Consider the following 23,735-nt stretch of genomic DNA (forward strand, 5'->3'; position numbering starts at 1 on the left):
AATGCCAGTTTAACTACATTAACAAAACAGGAAATGATAAACTAAATGGCACACCCAACTTCTAACAATAACATGTGGTCGAAACAAATCTGGCTTTCACAAAAATGAGAAAGTCTGCAGATGCTGGAAATCCAAAGCAACACACGGAAAATGCCGGAGGAACTCAGTGGCCCAGACAACACCAATGGAAAAGAGTAAACTGTTGATGTTTCTGGCTGAGCCCCTCCTTCAGGACTTCCAATGAAGGGTCGCGGTCCGAAAAGTCAACTGTTTACTCTTTTCCACAGATGCTGCCTGGCCTGCTGAGTTCCTCCGGCATTTTGTGTGCTGAAAAAAAACGGGCTTTGTCACCTTGAACTCGCCAGGTTGTTCATTCATAATCTGTGCACTTCTCCCATGTTGCTCAGTGAAGTCGCACAACCTAACGTGATTAGAGAATTAGGAGATAAGAACTATTGTTTCTCTGCTGCCATCAATTTTTGAATTATAATTAGGTACAAAAAGCTTATTAGCATGGAGGTAGATAGTCATAGAATGATACAACATGGAAACAGGCACTTCAGCCCATCGTGACCGCACTCATCATCTACCATCCAATTCGTGATCTCCCTGCAGAACAAAGACAGCACGGTGAAGCGTAGTCAACTGATCGATTACAGGACATCTGAGCTCAACACCTTTTACGCCCACTTTGAAAGGGAGAATAACATCACACCATCTCCACAGCATCAAGTGACTCTGTAATCTCCATTCCGAAGGCCAATATCATAACATCCTTCAAGAGAGTGAACCCTCACAAGGAGTTGGGCCCCGAAGTTGTACCTGGCCATGAGGTGAAAACCTGTGCTGCCCAGTCGGCTGAAGCATTCAAGGACGTCTTCAACCTCGTGCTACTGTGGTCCGAGGTCCCCACCTGTTTCATGCCAGTGCCCAAGGAAAGCAAGGTGGGCTGCCTTAATGACTATTGCTCAGTGGTGCTCACATCTATAGTACTACCATGAAGTGCTTTGAGAGATTGGTATGAACTAGAATTAACACTTGGCCAAGCGAGACCCCAGACCCCTGGCAATCTGTCCAGAAGCTGCTGCTTGAGTGGATGCAAGCCCACTGGCTCCTCACCCTGCTTTGGAACACCTAGACAACTGCAGGTCTTGAAGGTTACAGCTTGGCTTTCAATACTATCATCCTCTCAGTATTAATCACTAAGCTTCTAAACTTGGGATTCTGCACCTCCTTCTGCAACTAGATCCTCGACTTCCTCTTTGGGAGACTCAGTCGGTACAGATCGGAAGTAATGCCTTCTTGCTGACAATCAACACAGATTCACATCAAGGAAGCATGCTAGCACACTGTTCTACTCCCTGTAGCTCATGACTGTCTAGAATTGCTCAGCCACCATCTATACATCTACAGATCACCCCCACTATTGTTGGTAAGATGTCTGACGGGGATGAGGAGGCATGCAGGAGTGACAAAGATCAGCTGCTTGAGTGGTGCTGCAACAAAGACTTCACAATCAACGTCAGCAAAGATTGTGGATTTCAGGAAGGGAAACCGGAAGAGCACATGCCAGTCTTCGTCAAAGGGTCAGCATTGGAAAGGGAGGGCAGCTTTAATATTCAGGCAGTCAACATATCATATGATCTATCCTGGGCCCAAGAAGTTGGTGGAATCATGAAGGAACACCAGCAGCTCCATCATGCACACAACCCTGCCACCACAGATGACATCTTCAAGAGGCAGAGTCTCAAGAATGCAGCATACACCATTAAGGACGTTCACCGTCTGGGACATGTGCTGTTTTGCTATTATCATCAGCGAGTGGGTATAGGAGCCTGAAAAACCCACTCACGAAGATTCAGCAACAACTGGTCACCTGCCATCAGATTTCTGAACGGTCCGTGATACCTTTCTTTATTGCACTATTTATTAATTTTTAAATTTGTAGTAACTTTATGTCTTTGTATTGCTGCTGCACACAACAAATTTCACATCATACAAGGCACAGATAGTTAACCCAATTCTGATTTTGCTAAGCATATGTGTGTGGGGGTAGAGCTCAGTAACTCTGAGCACTGACAAGCAGACAAGGATGTTTCAGTATGAACAAATATCCTCGGATACTGTGCAACAGACTGTCTGGTAAAAGAGAAAATAACCTCCCTAATAATTATTGGATGATACCAGAACTTCTGGTTGAAGCAAGAAATTGAAACAGTCAAAGCAATGTCTAGGAGATATATAAAAAAAACAGGAGAAGTGGTAGCAGTGATGCTGGGGACGGACCGTTGAAGACTTACAGAAGTAATCATCCAATCAAACTCTGGCCAGGTTCATCTAGAGCGGGTAATAAAAGCAGTAAGTTTTGGCAGTACTGAAAATAAGCTAGAGTTGCGTAACTAAAGAGTTACTCTCAATGGCCTCTTTATTAGGTACACCTGTACACCCGCCTGTTAATGCGAGTATCCAATCAGCCAATCAGAGGGCAGCAACTCAATGCTTTTATGGGTTGGGTCAGTTGTGGTTCAGACCAAACATCAGAATGGGGGGGGGGGAATGAAATGTGAACTAAGTGACTGTGACCATGGAATGATTGTTGGTGCCAGGTGGGGTAGTTTGATTATCTCAGAAACTGCTGATTTCCTGCACGACAGTCTCTAAAGTTTACAGGGGGTGGTTTAAGAAACAGAAAGTATCTACTCAGAAGCAGTTCTGTGAGCGAAAATGCATCGTTAATGAGAGAAGTCAGAGGAAAATGGTCAGACTGACAGGAAGGTGACAGCAATTCAAATAGCCACGTGTTACAACCGTGGTGTACAGAAGAGTGCATGTGTAAAGTGAATAGGCTACAGCAGCAGAAGCCACAAAGGCTACTTAATAAAGTGGCCTTGAGTGTAAATTAATGATGCTCCTTAGCTTCCTTGTTAATAATTCACTCATCTTGTCTAATCTCCATCGTCATTTCTTACTTACCATGAGCACAATGTTAAAGATCCTGCACCATTTAAACATGTTTGTTGGTTTTTTTTTGTGTCAATGTATCTGCAACATCTACGTGGACTGGATTGGATTAAAGGGACAGGTCCGGTGGTAGGAAGTGTTGCGCTCTTTAACAAAATAGCTCTGCCAGTCACCTCCCTCTCACATATCCCCCCATTTGCCAACCTGGATCTCACTCACTGTAATGCCCTGCATTTCTCTCAGCAAGTTTTCAGCTTACCGCTGGTTTTCTCAGTTTGTCTTTGACTGGAACAGAGAATGATAGATAAATTACTGGTAATGCAGAGACCTAATCTAATTATCTCAAGGTATGATCTTGAGTTTCGTTATACTGACTGAATAATTTACATGATCAGGAATTAGGTATTATGTTAGAACATAGAGCAGTACAGTGCAAGAACAGGCCCTTAAACCCAAAGTGTGGAGCTGAACTAATTAATATATTTACACTTAATTAATCTAATCCCCTCTGTCTGCAATTGGTCCACATATCTCCATTCTCTGAAGATTCATTGGCTCTGTAAACACCTGTGTCGTATCTGCCTCTGTCTCCACCCCCGAAAGTACATTCCAGACACCCACCACTGTCTCTGTTTAAAAGAAATTTTCCACACACATCTTCATGGAGGTGTGTATGAGAGATCACAAAATTTGTCTTTTTGAAAACGACATTTCTGGTTCGCTAATGTCCTTTGCCTGAAGTAATGTGTGTGTGTGTGAATCCATGCCCCTGCAAGATTATTGACCTCTGAAAGAGTTCATGCAGCCATTTCAGTAGTATCAGCTTTGTTGGTGATTTTGCCTGTTATGTACTCCTTGTGTCAGGCACATTCCAGACTGGTAAATTGCAGGTTGGTAAGTTCATGGAGAAAATACTGAGAGGCAGGACTTATGAACATTTGGAGAGGAATGGCTTTGTGAAAGACAGGTCGTGCCTTACAAGCATGATTGAATTTTTAGAAGATGTGACTAAACACATTGATGAAGGAAGAGCAGTAGATGTAGTGTATATGGATTTCAGCAAGGCATTTGATAAGGTACCCCATGCAAGGCTTGTTGAGAAAGTAAGGAGACATGGGATCCAAGGGGACATTGCTTTGTGGATCCAGAACTGGCTTGCCCACAGAAGGCAAAGAGTGGTTGTAGACGGGTCATATTCTGCATAGAGGTCGGTCACCAGTGGAGTGCCTCAGGGATTTGTTCTGGGATCCCTACTCTTCGTGATTTTTATAAATGACCTGGATGAAGAAGTGGAGGGATGGGTTAGTAAATTTGCTGATAACACAAAGGTTGGGGGTGTTGTGGATAGTGTGGAGGGCTGTCAGGGGTTACAGAGGGACATTGATACGATGCAAAAATGGGCTGAGAAGTGGCAGGTGGAGTTCAACCCAGATAAGTGTGAGGTGGTTAATTTTGGTAGGTCAAATATGATGGCAGAATATAGCATTAATGGTAAGACTCTTGGCAGTGTGGAGGATCAGAGGGATCTTGGGGTCCGAGTCCATAGGACACTCAAAGCTGCTGAGCAGGTTGACTCTGCGGTTAAGAAGGCGTATGGTGCATTGGCCTTCGTCAACTGTGGGATTGAGTTTAGGAGCCAAGAGGTAATGTTACAGCTATATAGGACCCTGGTCAGATCCCACTTGGAGTACTTTGCTCACTTCTGGTTGCCTTGCTACAGGAAGGATGTGGAAATTGTGGAGAGGGTCACAGAGGAGATTTACAAGGATGTTGCCTGGATTGGGGAGCATGCCTTATGAGAATAGGTTGAGTGAACTCGGTCTTTTTTCCTTGGAGCGACGGAAGATGAGAGGTGACCTGATAGAGGTGTATAAGATGATGAGAGGTATTGATCGTGTGGATAGTCAGAGGCTTTTTCCGAGGGCTGCAATGGCTAGCACAAAAGGGTACAGTTTTAAGGTGCTTGTAAGTAGGTATAGAGGAAATATCAGGGGTAAGTTTTTTACGCAGAGAGGTGAGTGAGTGGATGGGCTGCCGGTGACGATGGTGGAGGCGGATACGATAGGGTCTTTTAAGAGACTTGGACAGGTATATGGAGCTCAGAGAACCAGAGGGCTGTGGGTAACTCCAAGTAATTTCTCAGGTAAGGACATGTTCGGCACAGTTTTGTGGGCCGAAGGGCCTGTATCGAGCTGTAGGTTTTCCATATTTCTATGCCAAAGGACACATTGACATGGGTATGACAGGGCAAAGACTTTGTGTGGAAGAGCTGAAACTACTGAGCACTGAGGGGCTGGTTCCCTTGGAGCAGCCCCACAACAAACACTTGAGAGGCGTTTTGTGAGAAGAGATCACATAATTGGCTCTGATACATATGAACGTGTTAACTTGAATGTAACTATCAATTTTAGACTAGATGACAGTAAGAATGTAAAGGAAGTCTTGCAGTGTGTGTTTCTTGTTTTCTTTTTATAAATAAAGGTAATTTCTACATGTTCTATCAGTCTCCTGTTGCCAGTACAATCTTCTATACAGTGGTGCACTAGGGCAATGGCATCAACACGGGTGATGCCAACAGGCTCAATAAACTGATCGGAAAGGCTGGCTCTGTTATAGGAGTCAAACTGGACACACTGGAGGCCGTGGTAAAACAATGGACCCTACTGAAAATCCTGGCAATTCTGGACAATGTTTCTCAAACTCCGCATGACTCCTTGGCTAAACAAAGGAGCTCTTTTAGTAATAGACTAAGACAACTGTACAGGTCCAAGGAGGTTATTCTTACCCTCGGCCATTAGGCTCTATAATGAGTCAACCTATAGCCGGGGAAGTGATGACCCCCTCCAATTTAAGGTAATTTATTTTTAATCCTTTCCTACGTCTCTTCTAATATTTGTATATCAGTGCATTTGTAATGCTATAGTGAGACTGTAATTTCCTTTGGGATCAATGAAGTATCTAACTAAAATAAAAGAAAATTTACTGAGATCTACCAGAAGGTAAGCCTGCAGCTGGGCTAGTTCTGAACATTGGCCTTTGGTTTAGCAGAACACCAGCCCTGAAATATTTGCCCGTGTCAATGCTGAAAGTGGTCGGTGCAGCAGAAGTAAGAGAAACACTTTGATTTTTCTGCAGATTCCACTGATGTACCAGGCATCTGAGTAGTCATGGATATTGGAATATCTGCAGAGAATGTCTTCCTCTGGCTTGAATAGAACCATAGAACACTACAGCACAGTACAGGCCCTTCAGCCCTCCATGTTGTGCCGACCCATATAATCTCGTCAATAAACTCAACATCACCATCACCACCATCGTTTTCCCCTCCTGTCATGTCCACGTTCTCTGTGGCAGCCTCACTCTTAATTTCGTCATACTCGGATTTATCTGACTTGACTTCCTCCTAGGCTTGTGACACATTTGTACTTGATCCACCTTCGGATTCTAACAAACTTGTAGCAGGTGCAGGCTACTCCATGGAACTTGTCGCATTACTTGTTCCGGGCTTTTCAAAAAAGGGAATGCTCCACATCAGTAAGCACTTCAGCATTTTCTCTGCAACTATTAATAGATTTGTTGCATAGATGCAGATTTAGAACATTCTCTTTCAGAACTGATCTCTGCTGTGGATTGTTTATTACTTTATTCAAAAACATATTTCTAAACTTCCTTTGCTGAATCCAAACTCCTTTCTTTTGGAATAGCTTAATAACTAGAAATGTGCCAAGGTCATCTAATTTACCTTGGAGGAGGGGTTTCTAACACTTACGTCATGGACCCTTACCATCAACTAAGGGGTCTGCGGACCTCAGATTGGGACCTCTGCCTTAGAGGTTTCACTAGGAAAACCATATTTTCTCCCAACTAGAGAATTTGTTTCCAAGCTAGCAGCTGTCACTGTAATAGTCTGTGAATGATGAACATAAAATAGTAATTTCAATGAGCCTTGCCCATTGATAGCAGTGCCATCAATAAGAATGGGAGACATCAGATGCCGGAACAAATTAAAGATTTTCATTCGATCCAATTTAAATATATTTCAATGGCTTGAAGTATTTTTAAAGATAATTTTCAGTTTGTAACATTATTTTAATGTTTAACAAGTCCCATGGTAGCTGAGTGTCTGTGAATTTCACTAAGAGTGAGGGTTCAGACAGAGACTGCCTTTGTGAGATGGTTAAACTATTCCAGGACAGTCAGGACAATGGCAGCTATTTACTAATGCTGCAAATTGCTTTAATGTGAACTGTTACCAAAAGTAGGACATTTTTAACTTGGCCAAGAAGTGGTCAAGCAGCCTGCTTTCATACTTCAGCAAAACGATGAAGCTGTGGTAGAAAGTGCTATCCCTAAACAGCAATTACTTACCAATAATCTGTTGGCTGATTGTCATTTTAGATTCTCTCGGGGCCATTCAACCTGACCTCATTATATCTTCAGTCTAAACATTAACTAAGAACTGCTTTCAAAGGTGAAGCGAGAGCGCAGATCTTAAGATCAAGATGCCGTTTGATTATGTGGTACCGATGTAAGCTGGTTAATTCAAGGACAGTGAAGTTCAAAGGGAGAACTGTGCATTGTCTGTACAAACATCTCAGACAATAAAAATTGGTTGTAATGATTGGAGGCTGATCTCCTATGTTGCTTTGCTTTAGTACAGCCATTTTAAGCTTCTCTCTCAAGACCATTCCCTTTGCCATAAAGCTGAGCTGTTCAATGATGATAGGCTTTGTTCCGTTCCTTTTGCCTTTTTTCTGTAAGGAAGCCATTCTGACCTGCATCAGGCAGAGCTGATATACGATTGGTCATGGTCATGCTGTGCAAGGCAACTGCCAACTCTGAAATGCAAATCTTATCAACTATTACAATTGTTAAATGGCATGCCGTTGGCCAAATACCTCATTGCCCTTTGGGAAACTATAGAACAGAAACTTAACTAAACCAGCACAGAAACCCTGTGGCTACAAGGCTATGTAATCTGTGGTGATTGATTCACCACCTGACACCCCAAAGCTCTGCTCTACTTGCCTGAATCAGAGCTGCTGCAATAACACTGAAGAAACTGGATGAGATTCAGGGTGAAGTAATCCATTTAATTAACATTTAATACAGCACCCTAAACATTAATTGTTTCTCCTTCACCAACGCACGGTATGTACCATCTACCAAAACCCTCAGCAACTCACCAAAACCTTTTCAGCCTCATCATTCAAGCCTACAAACCTGCAGGAAGGGCAAAGGTGGAGGCTGCAATTTTCCTTCAAGTCAGACATCAAGCTGGCTTGGAAGTACATTCCCCCCTCCTTCACTGGGTCTAAATCCTGGAACATTCACCCCCCCAAGAGTACCTTAACCACCTGAAATGCCAGTCTTGCTAGTGGGGTCGTGTGTAAAAAGAACTCATGTTCCTCAGTCTGTCTTTCAGCACGGTTCCATTTCAGCTGGTCTGCTCTTCCAGTGACACCGAACCTATTCACCAATCAGAGTCCCTCTCACTGTCACACTGTGATCTGTCTCCCTCCCAGCTGGTCTGCTCTTCCAGTGGCACCGAACCTATTCACCATTCAGAGTCCCTCTCACTGTCACACTGTGATCTGTCTCCCTCCCAGCTGGTCTGCTCTTCCAGTGGCACCGAACCTATTCACCATTCAGAGTCCCTCTCACTGTCACACTGTGATCTGTCTCCCTCCCAGCTGGTCTGCTCTTCCAGTGGCACCGAACCTATTCACCATTCAGAGTCCCTCTCACTGTCACACTGTGATCTGTCTCCCTCCCAGCTGGTCTGCTCTTCCAGTGACACCGAACCTATTCACCATTCAGAGTCCCTCTCACTGTCACACTGTGATCTGTCTCCCTCCCAGCTCCTGCAGCTTCCAGTGACATAGCTGGCATTTACTGTTTGCAGTCAAGTATATTGGTATACCAGAGAATGCCTTCTATTGGCCTGCATCCCACATGGTACTTGTATGCTAATTTATATGCTAAGCTAGTGTGTCAGGTAAAATCATCGCTTTAAGTAACAATCAAAAATTCGAAAACAGAAGCCTGCAGATGCTGCATATCTGAAATAAAACAGAAGAAGTGTTGGGAATACTCAAGCAGCATCCTGGTATGTTATTTCCAGCTACTTCCTGTCTTTTAGTAGGTTATAACCTATAAGGGACCTAGTGTTAGAATCATAGTGTCATAGAGTTGTATTGCACAGAAACAGGCCATTCAGCCCTCTGTATCCATACTATTACACTCAGCTATACTAATCCTATTTCCCACAGGTTTGTGTAATTAGGATGGCATTCTAACTGCTAAAAGATCACTCTGAAGCCTTCATCACAGATAGAAAAGCTTAAAGTTATTAAACACGGCTTGTTTCAAAGAACTATTTAATACCATTCAAATATCTATCTGACTTTTGCATGTTACTGTGTCACCGTTATTTACTAATTAATAATAAACTGTTGTAGAAGGTAAAGCAACAATGAAGATACACAGGTTTATGCTCAGCAGTTTTTTCTGTGCTGCACAACACTAAGTAGTAAAGGTTGTTTGTGTTGCTCTCGACTGAGGAGTTAGGTCAGCGATTGGCCATGATGCTGACCGTGAAGCACTATTTGCTTACATGCCACCAAACTAAAGAAAAAGGCAACGTGCCCAGGTATTGGATATTCCATTTCTGATAGCTATTGATCACAAGCTATTGTTCTGGCCTTTTGGCAAAGGTGTGCTATTAGCATGTTGGGGTTATTAAGGACGTACAGGTGGGCTATCCTACTGTCGCAATACAAGCAGGATTTTCAGTATAGACCATCATAGTAAATCCCTTTGACAGACGGTCAGTGGACGATCTTCTCCTTGGAAATCTGTGCCCAGTGATATACCCACAAGGACTGGTGCTGGGACCTGTGATGCTTGTAATACACATTCATGACTTGGATGTAAATCGACAGACCCTTGCTTAGAAACTGGGTTTCACTCATAAGTGGTTCTCCAATAAGAATTGCTTTTTGGCACATTCTCCACTGTGCATCAGAGGTGAGAACCTACAGGCGGATTTAGGAAGTGGAGTGGTTAACAAGCGGTGCCTCACAGGAAGCCGTCTCGGAGCTGCACGTTGACAGGTACGGAAATGGGAGGACAGAGCTAAAGAACGTGTGGCTGGAGGAATGGTGCAGGAGAGACTTTGGTGTGGTCCCTGGACTGTGTGACTGAGCAGGTTGCTCCTCAATGGGAAAGGGAAGCAACACCCTCAGAGGATAGTTTGCTAGTGCTTTTGTAGGTTTAAACTACTTTGGCAGGGAATGAAGATCAGAGGAGGAAGAGAAACAATGCTGTGTGGGGGCTTGAAATGTGGCAAGCAAAGTAATTAGGCAGCTGAAATAACCGCAAGCATCAAATAAGGTTGGGGAATGGAAAAAAATGTTAAAAGGCCAAATTAAAAGGTATATCTAAATGTATCTTTCAAGCATAACAAGGCACTAATTGCCCAATAGTACTAAATAGACTTGAACTGATTGCCATTACAGAAGTGTAACTGCAGTGTAACCAAAGCTGGGAATTAAATATTTCAAAAATTCAACATCTGGAATGGAAAGACAGAAAAGGAAAGGAAATTGAGTGGGATGGGTGGCAATTAATAAGGGAAGACTTCAGGAAATTGTGGTAAATCATCTTGGCACATAAAATAAGATTACTATCAGTATGGGTGGATCTAAGAAAATGTAGACGACAGTAAGTATTGGTGCAAGCAATTTCTATTTCACCAAATCATAGTTATAATATTGCACATGGCATAAAATGGAAAATTAAAGTTGCATTTAACTCTGCCTGAACTGCAGAGTTCCTCCAGCATTTTTGTGTGTTGCTCCAAATACCAGTGTCTGTGGTTTTTTGTGTTTGAATCATGTCTGTGTATCTGACTGCTCACTGTTAGCATTAAAAGTTCATTTAAAAGACCCATTGACTTTTCCCAGCAAGTTTTTAACTTTATATATGACTCACTTGGAGGATTCTAACCCCATCTGTAGTATACTAACCAATTTAAATCAATGAGAGTTACAAAACTGCGGTTATAAAGTCTTTAACATCCTCTGTGAAAGACCACTTTTCTGCTGATCTGATTGTCAAGGACCCATAAATGACCTCCCTAAAGACCGTAAGAGCAGAGTTAGGCCATTCAGCCAATCAAGTCTGCTCTGCCTTTTGATCATGCCTGATTTATTTTACTTCCCTGCTCAACTCCATTCTTTTAACTTCTCCCCATAAACTTTGATACCTTTACTAATCAAGAACCTATCAACCTCCATTTGAAATATACCCATTGACTTGGCCTTCACAACCATCTTTTCCACAGATTCACCACCCTCTGGCTAAATAAATTCTTCCTCATCTCTGTTCTACAGGGTTGTCCTTGTATTCTGAGCTGTGCCCTCTAGTCCTAGACTCTCCCACTATTAGAAGCATTCCCTCCACATCCACTTTATCTAGGGTTTTCAAATTTAGTAGGTTTCTTAATGTAGTGGGATTTGTGCAGGATTGGTGTCTCAACAGTCAGAACAGACATTGGGCACAGACAGTATGACTATACCTCTAGCACATAAATGCAACATTATTTTTACAGTGCTCTTTACACATTAAAAGCTGGCACAGATGTATCAAATTTCCAGGTACTCATTAGCAACCAAGTAAATAATTATTAAAAGGTTGAACAGTTTCAAACAGGCTTGAATGAAGATATCCAATCATTTCATCATATTCTTGCGTTTATTGAAAATGTGCAACCCAGTGGTGCAATGGTTAGCATTTTGCTTTACAGTGCAAGTGATGAGAAGATTTGGGTTCAATACCTGCTGCTCTCTGCCAGGAGTTTATGTTCTTCCTGTGTCCATGTTGGTTTCCCTTGAATGCTCCTGTTTACTCCCACAGGTTAGAGCTAGCGATCTGTAGACATGCTCTGTAGGTACCAGAAGCCTGGTGACATTTGCGGACTGCTCCCAGAACATATTCAGGGTGCGTTAGTAATTGATGCAAACAATGCATTTCACTTTATGTTTTGATGTTTCAATGCACATGTGAAGTTATATTATATCAAAGTAAACTTTATTCATAAGGGGCAGATTACCTCCCTTGAGTGACATCGATGACCAAAATGGAATTTTATTCTGTAGCTTCATGTTGTCTATAAATAAGAGTTGCCATAATTACTTAATGATCTAAATTTAAATTCCTCAGTTGCTATTCAAACTTGCATCTCTGGATAAGTGGTCCAGAAGTTGGGTTGCTAATGTAGTAAATACAATTTTATTACTACTGCAGCCTGTCCACCATGTGGCAGTGATACTAAAGGATTTGGGAAGGACGTCTGTGGAGGAATCCCTCAGAGATATATTGGGCACAGTAAAAATTAAGGCAATGGCTAAATGATTTATTAGCTTGAAGTCACAGACGCAGATGATCTAGCTAATAGTCATATAGTATGTCAGGATTACGAAACCAAAGCTCTTAAAACATCATCACAGCAGCCATACAGGTGATGAATCAGATAGTTCTTTATTAATTATTGTGAAAAAAGAATAGAAAACCTGCAAGTACTATTGAATCCCATTCAAGCTGGCTAGAGAGCATATGGAGTTCAGATTTACCACAGAACACATGCCAAACACGTTCCCTAATAATGGTGTTATCTTCAGACAGGATGGCAAAGAAGGGGCACTTGGCTTTATCAGTTAGGTCATTGAGTACAGGAGCTGGGATGCTATGCTGCAGTTGGTGATCCCACACACGAGTATTGTGTATAAATTTGGTTACCCTTTTACAGAAAAAACACCACTATGTTGGGAGGAGCGTAAAGAAGATTTACAGGAACATTGCTGGGACTCAACATCCTGAGTTATAGGAGAAGGTTGGAAGTCTAGGATTTTGATCTGGAATGTAGGAGACTGAGGGATGACCTTAAAGAGTTGTATAAAGTTATGAGTGGCCCTCAAGTCTTTTTCACAAGGCAAGTGAATCAAACACTTGGGGCCATAGGTTTAAGGTGAGAGGGGAAAGAGTTAAATGAGACCTGAAGGACAATTGCTTCATGAAAGGTGTTGCACAAATGGAGAGAACTGCTAAAGAAAGTGTTTGAAGGAGGTATAATAACAATCTTGAAACGACATTTGGTCAGTTACATGGAGAGTAAAGATTTTGAAGAATATGGGCCTAAAGCAAGCAAATGTGATTTGTTTAGATGGGAATCTTGATTGGTGTGGGCAATTGAGCTGAAGGGCCAGTTTTCATTTTGCAGTATTCTATGACTCAATGACCTTGTAAAGAAGTCCTTTCGTGTAATATTCTACAGTTTAGATCATTTCAGTTTTGGTTATTCATATGGAATAAAGGGATAAAATATAGATTTCTTCTTATCCCACAGCTTCATCTGGGGAAATTTAAATGTCAGTCATATTGTAAAAAAAGCAAATAATGGAAAGTCAATTGAAAATCATTGGCCAAGTACTCCTATTACTAAGTAGTACTTAATATTTCTCCTGAACAAGAGAACAAAACTACAGTGCACGCTCCACAACAGGGATATATATCAACTGAATTTTAATCAGTTAAAGAGTTACAATGCAGCTGAGTCTCATTTAACCCAATTAGAAGGAAAAGCAGAGAAGTCATTTAAAAAAATTATCATGACTCAAGCTGCAAAGAGACGAAGTTTAGCCTACATAACAGAATTTGTTTCTTGAGCCCATTTGGCAGGTCAGAGACGATGAGATGAGACTTTGGACATTAAGGCATCTAGGAAATAATTTTCAGAAATTGGAAAGAAATTCGGTGAAGTCCATGTTGTCTACTAAACCCTAGCATATGTTACATGAGAGAATAGAAAGAAAGGACTGTGAGATTGAAGATGTTTCTAAAGTGGTTTCAACTGTTGCTCACGAGGAGTCAGAGTATGCCTGTCAAGATGGAAGATATTAAGTGCAGTGATAACTGATACTCTAGGTTACCTGGTGAATCTACAGTTTTACCTCATATTAACAGTAGTACCACCACAAAAATCCTGTGAAAGTTGGAGACTTAGGTAAATTTGAAATATCTGTGAATATGTTAAACCAGGTTCCATTATGAAAAAGGGGAGCAGTTTTCTATATGCATTCCTTTTATACACCATCCGTGAACTGACAATGACGTAGCTTATATTAGCTATGAACAATAATTTTTGTTTCTAAGGTCATAATTTCCTTTAAGAATTTCCTTTAATTAAATGTTGCTTGATGTGGTATGTACTAGAGACAGCCAGTAAAGAATCTTAAAATAAAATAGACACTTCGTTTGAGACACCTGGATTTTGACATGCATCTGTCTGTATATTTTGCAATGAAATCTGTCAGAGAATATCAATCCATTGATGACAATTATTGCCATCCAATCAATCAAGTTGCCTCCAGGAAATTTCAGATTAATCACTTATTTTCACCTTTCTTTCATTAAACAAACTAACTTGCATCAGAGTTCTCATTATGTTTAGTTGGGTTTGCTAAGATAGTAGGTTGAATAATAGGAAATCAACATTACAAAAAGCAAAACTACCAGTCTGCTTTGTATGATGAATGTGTGAAGGATATGCAGAAATCCTGTAATATTATCTTCTCACGTCATGTTGGGCCGTATATCTGCATCTAACAAACACAGGAATGCAAGTCTGAACAGCAAGAAATCATCTCCCACCCTCAACCAGTTTAGGTAGGACCCTTAGTTGTTTGTGGTGTTTCCTGGGAATGAGTAGGAAGAGCATTGTGTTGAATAGAACTGAAGGCTTTTGTTTGGAGGTCCCAGAGCAACATTTGGCGAACACTATGTAGTTAGTGTTTACTTTTGAAGTATAGAAGAATTAATGTTTCTGTAGGACCCCAAACATAACCAGGTTTAGAAAAGGATCATACAAGAGTAAGACCTTTATTTTTTAGAAGCGACTGAAGAAGAAAAAGGAGGAATATCCCCTAAAGATCCTTTGGGAGCATTGATATTATCACCACCTATTGGGGGTAAAAGGGCACCAGGAGGCTGATTTACAAAGGTAATGGTAACAAACACCACCCACTACATGCCATGCTCCAACCACTGACGTTACCTGGTTAGCTCTACTGAAAGAGATGAGGCCAAGTGAATTGAACTTCATAAACCCTCACATCATTACAGAGGTGGTAATTCATAAATGCCATTTGCCTCAAGGTGGAGATTTGATCTACAAGGAAGTCAAGTGGAATGGGAAGAACACAGATAAGTTGGATCAGCAATAGCTTTGTTGAATTGTGGAGCAGGCTTGAGGGCCTGACTACCCTGCTTCTGCTGTCTGTTTCTTCTGTTCTTTGGTTCCAGCAGTGACAGTGGTTAGAAGAAACATTTCCACTTTAAAAACTGAGAGCCTAAATCAGAGAAATTCACTTAATTTCAGTTGATGTTTAGAGATCCAGAAATTACTCAGAGAGTCGATGTATAATGTACGTAATTGGTTCTCTCTGAACAAAGTAATTATTAAATAAAATGTGTCCATAAATTTCAGGTTCTAAAAAAGTACTAGCTCAGTCTTGGGCCCCTCACAGGTTCATAGTATGGAAAACTGGTCCTTGCACCCAACTCATCTCTGCTAACCAAGCTGCCTGTCTGAACTGGTCCCATTTGCTTGCATTTTTTCTTTATCTCTCACATCTCATTATTATCCACATGTTTTTTGTTCAATCAAATGTCTGTACTTATGTCCAACAGATATCCTATGTTATTGAGTTCTATTAGTTCCCTGATAAATATGACTCAATTTTTTATGCTTTAAAGTAAATACAAGGAGAGATAAAGCGATGGATTAAAATGGTTAATTCCTGTACATGTTTTTGTCGGGGAGTTTCTGATTGTGTTATTTGAGGGTAAGAGATGTATTAATGAATAAACCTTAACCACCCTTTTTTTCTGATGATTGATTTCATCTGTTTCATTATGACTCAATGACGTGCAACTACAAGATATTTAAAAATACTCTGATTTGTTGATCAGCCGTAAAGGGAAGTGGTTAGAAAAAGCATGCAAGCTGTATTTGTTTTTACAAGAAAATGGCTGCAAAGCACAGCCTCATCAGTTAAATACTGTGCATATTGCAGTCATTTTCTTTTTAACATTGCTAACTTTTAATGAATGAGGTCAATTGAAAATGTAAGTAGATCATTCCTCACAGGTACCAATAAAACAGATAACAGTGTATAACTATTCTCTGAGCAGCTTGCTCTATGGCATTAAAACAGAAAAACATTACCTGAAGTTTGAAGGACAGACAAAACCTGCTGCACCAGTTTATGATATGCAGAAAGCAAATATGCAGAAAGCAATTAAAAAGGCCTTTGGCATATTGACCTTTATTCCAAGAGGGTCGGAGTTCAACCTGAAGGAAGTCTTGCTGAGATTGCATAGGGCTTCGGTGACAATTCTTTTGGAGGTATGTAAGCAATAATGGTTTCCTTATCAGAAGGGATGTGGTTAAATTGTAGTTGGTGCAATGTAGCTTCAGCAGACTGATTTAAGAGTTAATGCATCCTAGGTGGATTTTTAAAGGTTGACTTCTGCTTACTGGAATTTAGAACGGGAAGCAATCTCAAGGAAGCATTATAAACTCTTTGTTGGATGCCCTAACACCTTTAGTCCTGACTGAGAAATCTGAAGCCAAGGATCTTAATGAGAAAGAAAATCTTTACAGAGAGCTTTAATTTTCTGCCACTTACCCTTATCCAAATTGAGACAGATAGATTTTTGGATACCAAGGGAACCAGAGGGAAAGTGGGATTGGGAGGAAACAGACAAACCGTAACACAGAGCCATGAACTTGCAGAAAAATGGAGCAGATTTGAGTGGTTCTTTTGTCCACATTACCTTTTGCTGTTATTATTTATAATTAGGATCTTTTTGCTGAGTTGGAAATTAAATATCACGACTATCTCTTAAATAGTGGCCATTACAGAGTTTTCTCTGCTGTGGGAAGCACAGTTTGATGTCAAACTGTTTCCTACAGCAAAACCCATGAAATCTACGCATGGGTATGTGAATAATCACCAAGAGAAAGGAACAGAGATAGCAAGCCATTGTTTCAATAACTGTTACCTGTGTCGAAGTCGATTTGTTGCCAAACAACATGCCTTGGCAGGACGGCCAGGTACTAATCAGATTTTCTATTTTTGTAAGTCATATTTTGTCATAGAGTGATGCCTAACTCACGTATTTGCACAGTTATTTAATTGTCCATAATAACAGTCAGTATGTCACAAACATTCACGATAATTTTGAACATCAACACTGCACCATTTCCCACTCTGAATTTTCTGAATGTCCGGCTGTGATATTAACTTAAGCGATGCTTGAACTAGTGAAATAAGTATGTTATTTGGTGATGTTCACAAATTTGTTACTATGTAGGCTTTTCACTTTGTGTAAGACTAAATTTAGTATCGACTTGGTCTATATTGGAAATAGCACATTTTCATAGATTTTTAAAAATACAACCTGGTATCTTTAGCATTGAATTATACCAAATAAACTTAAGCTTTTATGCTTGGTATAACTTGTGATTTAAGGTTAACTTGGAAAGGTAGTGTTCCTCACACAGGAGCTGGGGCTTTATTTATGAGGTTAGCACTCAGCTTACATATTGTATTACTTGGAAATATGCTGAAAGAACCAAATATGATGGAAGAAATCAAATCCTTAGAAGCAGGATTGGAAGATGTAGTATCCTTGTGGGTAGAGGTAAGAAACTGCAAGAGTAAAAAAAGACTCTGATGGGAGTTGTATAGAGCCCCCTGAACAGTAGCCCCCATGTGGTCTACAAATTACAATGGGAGATAGAAAAAGCATATCAGAAAGGCAATGTTACAATGATCATGGGCGATTTAAATATGCAGGTAGATTGGAAGATCTGGTACTGGAGCCCAAGAGAGGGAATTTGTAGAATGCCTACTGGATGGGTTTTAGAGCAGCTCATAGTTGAGCCCACTAGAGGAAAGGCAGTTCTGGATTGGATGTTGTACAATCAACCACATTTGATGAGGGAGCTTAAGGTAAAGGAACCGTTAGGAAACAGTGATCATAATATGATAGAATTCACCCTGCAATTTGAGAGGGAGAAGATAAAGTCAGTTGTATCAGTATTATAGTAGAGCAAAGAGAAATAGAGAATGAGAGAGGAGCTGGCCAAAGTTGATTGGACACTAGCAGGGATGATGGCAGAACAACAAATGCTGGAGCTTTTGGGGCAATTTGGAAGGCACAGGCTAGATAGATTCCAAAAGAAAGTAGCATTCTAAAGGCAGGTTGATGCAACCATGACTGACAGGACAATTCAAAGCCAACATAAAAGCAAAAAAGAGGGCATGTAATAGAACAAAAATTAGTGGACATGTAATAGAACAAAGATTAGTGGGAAGTTAGAATAGTGGGAAACTTTTAAAAACAAATAGAAGGTAACTAAAAAAACATAAGCAGCAAAAAGATGTAATATGAAGGAAAGCTAGCCAATAATATCAGAGGATGCCAGAAGTTTTTTTCAGTTAACAGAAAAACGATGCTGGAGAGGGAGTAATGGGGGCAAGGATATGGTGGACAAACTGAAGCATTTTGCATCTGTCTTCACCGTGGAAGAAACTAGCAGTACGCTGGAAGCTCAAGAGTGTCAGGGGGCAGAAGTAAGTGCAATTGCTAAAGGTTTGAAAGATAAGTCACCTGGACCAGATAGCATACACCCCAGAGTTCTGAAAGAGGCAGCTGATGAAATAATGGAAGTATTAATGATGTTCTTACAAGAATCACTAGATTCTGGCATGGTTCCAAAAGATTCTTCAAGAAGGAAAAGAGGCAGAAGAAAGGGAATTATAGACTAACTAGCCTGACCTCAGTGGCTGGGAAGATGTTAGAACTGATGGTTAAGGATGAGCTCGTAGGATACTTGGAGGCACATCATAAAGGTTGGCATGGTTTTCTTAAGTGAAAACCTTGCCAGACAAATCCATTGGAATTCTTTGATGAAATAACAGGCAGGATAGAGAAAGGAGAGTTAGTGGATATTGCTAACTTGGATTTTCAGAAGGCCTTTGACAAGGTGCTGCGCATAAGGCTACTTAACAAAATAAGAAGCCATGGTATTACAGGAAAGATAATAACATGGATAGCACATCAGTTGATTGGCTGGAAATAAAGGGAGCCTTTTCTGTTTGGCTGCTAGTGACTAGCGGTGTTTCACAGGGCTTGATGTTGGGATCACTTCTTTTTACTTTATATGCCAATGATTGGATGACAAAATTGATGGCTTTGTGGAAAAGTTTGAGGATGATACAAAGATGGAAGGTGGTGTTGAGGAATCAGAGAGACTACAGAAGGACTTAGACAGATTAGGAGAATGGACAAAAAAGTGGCAGATGAAATACAGTGTCAAGGGGTATATGGTCATGCATGAAGGAACAAAAGTGCAGATCATTTTCTAAACAGCCAGAAAAATCAAAAATCAAGGTGCAAAGGGAGTTGGGAGTCTTTGTGCAAGATTCCCTAAAGGTTAACTTGTAGGTTGAGCGGGTGATGAGGAAGACAAATGCCATGTTAGCATTATTTTTGGGATGTCTAAAACATAAAAACAAAGATGTAATGCTGAGGCACTGGTGAGACCTCACTTGGAGTATTGTCAGCAGTTCTGGTCCCTTATCTAAGAAAGGATGTGCCGACATTGGAGAGAGCTGAGTGGACCTTCACGAGAATGATCCTGGGAATGAAAGGGTTATTCTCATTCAAACCTATCAGATGTTAAAATGCCTAGATAAAGTGGATGTGGAGAGGATGGTTCCTACAATGGGGGAAACCTAGGACCAGAGGGTGCAGCCTCAGGATAGAGGGACACCCATTTAGAATGGAGATGAGGAGGAAATTCTTTAGGTGGTGAATCTGGAATTCATTGCCACGGGTGCCTATGGAGGCCAAGTGATTGGGTGTATTTAAGGCAGAGGTTAATATGTTCTTGATTAGCTGCCATGAAAGGTTACTGAGTGAAGGCAGAATGGGGTTGAAAGGGAAAATGGATCAGTCATGATAAACTAGCAGAACAGACTCAATGGGCCTAATGGCCTAATTATGCTCCTATCTCTTATGGTCTCATAAATTTATCTATTTAGTAGATTGTTTATTTATTTCAAGATGGAATGCAGAACAGACTCTCCCAGCCCAATGAGCCACGCCCTCAGCAATCCACTTATCTATCACTAGGCTAATCACGGGACAAATTTCAATGAATCAATTATCCACCTAACCAGTACCTCTTTTTATGACTGCTACAATCCCAGTGATCTACTGTCGCTTCCCGTGCTTTCCATGTTTCCCAGTAACCATTATTGCTCCCTTCGAAATCTTTCAGGACTGCAGATGAGCACAAGCAGTAATTGTCATTCATCAGAGGAGAGAGGAATGCTATAGCTGGGCATCAGCAATATGTATGTGAAAGTCTATGCAATGCTTTCATATGAGCAACATGCAACGGATTAATGTGAAGGGGCCAAGCAGGTATTGGTAAGGATATTGGAAGAGAATTTACAGAAACTGATGTGTTGTCTCTGTTAGATGAGCCAAAAGGAAACAGCAAAGTTGCGGACAAAATGAACTAGATGAAGGTAGAGTATCAAGACAGAGGGTACCTTGAAGGAAGACAGTGCATTCAAACACATCAGTGTTACGAGGGACACAAGATGGACTGATTAGAGAGAGGCAGGAGGTGTGTACAGAATTAGATGGTCATGACATTACAAACATTAGAAAGGGAACATTAAGAATGAAGCAATACATAGACTGGATGGAATTGACACTGAGCCTTGAGGAACATTTTAGAAGATTTGAAATGGGAGGAACACAACATCAGGCAGAACTGGATCCAAGAAGCTAGTTCTGATGAAAATGTCAACTGTTTCTCTTATTATGGACCTGCTAAATATTTCCACCATTTTTAATTTTTCATTCTTAATGCATTATCTATAGTTCCAACAGTCAAGTAAACACTTCTCATTTCTAGAAATACAGTGTATTACTCATGAAGCCAATAATGACTTTCCTTTTTTACATTCTTATGAATTAATCCTTCCACCTTCAAAGTTGAATTCATCTTTTCCTATTCACTTCTTGTCATGATGCGCCCAGGAAGGGCTGGGCCCAGTTACAGAGGAACAGCAGGCTCTCTCTGATACGGAGGTCACTGGCACCTGCTCAACCAGGAGCTGCGGACAGCAGGCTCACGACTCGAACCAGGAACAGAGGAAAGGCAGGTTCCACAGGAAGCGGTGGAAACAAGAGGTTAGACATTGGAATACCAATGGAGACTCGGAGGAGTGGCTGAGTGACACTATGAGATAATTCATTCAATGACTCTACCCTCCCCCCTCCACTCTTGCTTTTGCACAGAGAGATGGCATAGGATGAGGAGAGATTGTGGCACAGAATGAAGAGCAATTGTTTTCAGGAGTTCAAGAATAATGGTGGCATAACCATGTTTCTTTTGGAATATTAAATGAGTGAACAAAGAAAAATTGTTTTTGATGGTAAGATTATATAGGAAGGAGGGAAATAGTGGAAGATTATCCATTGGATTTAGAGATTGCTAACATGAATGCTGATGGCAGGGCAACCTCGTATGGGTTCTGAAACAAGAAAGGGCTGATCACAAAAGTGAAGATAAATGCACAAATTAAGAAAAGTTAGTCAGCTAGTGCTGCAAGCAGTTAGAAAGGCAAATGGCACATTGGTCTTCATTGCAAGGAGATTGCAGCTTGAAATAGGGATGTATTGTTTCAACTGTACAGAGAGGTAGTGAGAGCTGGAGTGCACCATTTTAGCAAAGGATATGCTAGTGTTGAAAGCACTCCAGCAGAGACGCACTAGGCTAATTCCTGAGATCAGCTGGTTGTCCTTAAGTTGAATTAGTGTTCGATACAGCTTAAAAAATTAAGTGTGATCTCACTGAAACAAGATCCTAGGGAGGCATCACAGAACAGACGTAGAAAGTGAAGAAGGGATGTTATTTAAAACTGTGGGTGGGAATTTCCTGTCACAGAGAGTGATATTCCTTTGAAATTTTCTACCCTGGCTTGTGGTGGATAGATCATTGCAAGCATTTAAAAAAGAAGTAGTTCAGATTTTGAAAGATCAGGAATTCATGGCTATGGGAAATGGTACAGCAGAGGAGCTCAGGTGTTCAGCCATTATATTAAATGGCACAGGAGCATAAAAGGAGCAGATGGCCTCTACTGGTCCCACTATCTTATTTTCTGTGAAAGCAGAAATCAGGGTGGGGTGCAGTTATTGCTGGTTTATGATCTTTTCTTCTGGTGTTGTTCCAACTGTAATAATTCCTAGGAGATACCAGGACCTTCTAAAGAAAGGTGTGAGCAATATTGCAGATTGACTATAACCAATGTATGCTTATCACATTTTTGATGATATGTTTAAAACTCTAGCATAGATAGATATAAATATATATGCAAAAGGAGTTGATGCAAACTGTCAATCTCAATTCACAATCCAGCAAAAGTGGAACATAATTCAAGCAAAGTTTTAGAAATCAGAACAGACAAAGTAAGAAGTTGGAAAGACAGAATAGAAACTATTTGAGAAGTGGGTAGCAAATCAAAGTAGTTTTAAAGTAAGTGTGGTTATATTGACTAATAACCTGTTCCCTGAAATGGAGATGGAGAAGTTAATAGGCCACAATAGACATAGATAGACCATGTAAAGGAAAGAGTAAGGTAGGAAATTTATGTGAAATTGATGAAAATTCTCGTTGGAAGGTGAGAGTGGGAAATTAGTCAATAGTCTGAGAGATAATCAGAGAAAGAGACAAGGGAGAGCACTAGGCAAGGTTAAAACAACCATGTAATGACGATTTGCGCGAATAAGATCCATGTTGGATCATATCAATTCTCCTTTTTTTGGATGGTGTATTGGTAACAAAAAAGAACTTGATTACTGTAAAAACAAAAGCAGCTACACAAGGGAGGAGGGTTGGAGAGGGACCAGTAGGGCCTTTACTGAGGAAAGGAGCAGGATTCTGCAGATCAACTGACGGGGGCTGGAACTACAAAGTAACTGCATTTCTGTGGTGAGAAGTAGTTTGTTGGCTCAGGAAAGCAGTAGTTGCATCAGAAGAAACAGAGTTGTGGATAGGTAGAGACTAATCAAATACAGGAAAACCAAGAGTTGAAAGAGGACAATGGAAAGGCAGAAGACATGGGTCAATCAGGGCAGCCCTATTGTGGATTTGGGATGTTTATAGAACTCAACTTGCAGAGGTTTGGAAGAATACGAGGATGAAGAACTATGGAATGAAGTCTGGGAATTGGTGGCCTGTTGCTCAATGGTGGATTTATGAGGAAAGGAGAGAAAGACATGAGTGTTATTCAGCTTCTGCACCATGGAGATAAGTGTGCTAATCTTGATGATTGATTGGAGATAATGGATGTTGCAAGTTCAAGTGAAGGCTAGATAGATTGCGAATAAATTTTTCCAAAATGAGGTGATTGATGCTATGTTGATATCAGATCAAAAAGATCTACAAATTGTATGAAGCTAGAGGGAGGGTCCTAAATGGAACCAAGGTTTTGAAGCTGGAAAGTTGTTGAGTTGGAAAGATGTGAGAAGAAGCTCAGTCCCTTTCAGAGAATGGTTTATTTGGAATCAAAGGGGGAGATACAGAGGTGAAAGCTTGGGACTGGATAAGACTGAAAGGAAGA

The 23,735-nt window shown here is 40.8% G+C and overlaps 1 protein-coding gene across 2 annotated transcripts in view; it reads left to right on the top strand.

Annotated features, from left to right (window-relative positions):
- Nucleotides 1–1,616: 1,616 nt before the first annotated feature.
- The window catches only part of LOC140723699 (G-protein coupled receptor 55-like), a 33,073-nt gene continuing 10,954 nt past the window's right edge, over nucleotides 1,617–23,735 (top strand). The window contains exon 1 of one of the 2 annotated variants that reach the window (XM_073038258.1): nucleotides 1,617–1,897. The gene's annotated coding sequence lies outside the window, so the exon portion shown is untranslated. Of the gene's footprint in view, nucleotides 1,898–10,028; nucleotides 10,077–23,735 lie in introns of those variants that run through there. The other variant, XM_073038265.1, reaches the window with a different exon arrangement.

The sequence above is a fragment of the Hemitrygon akajei genome, chromosome 3 (genome assembly GCF_048418815.1).
Source record: "Hemitrygon akajei chromosome 3, sHemAka1.3, whole genome shotgun sequence".
Lineage (NCBI taxonomy): Eukaryota > Metazoa > Chordata > Chondrichthyes > Myliobatiformes > Dasyatidae > Hemitrygon > Hemitrygon akajei.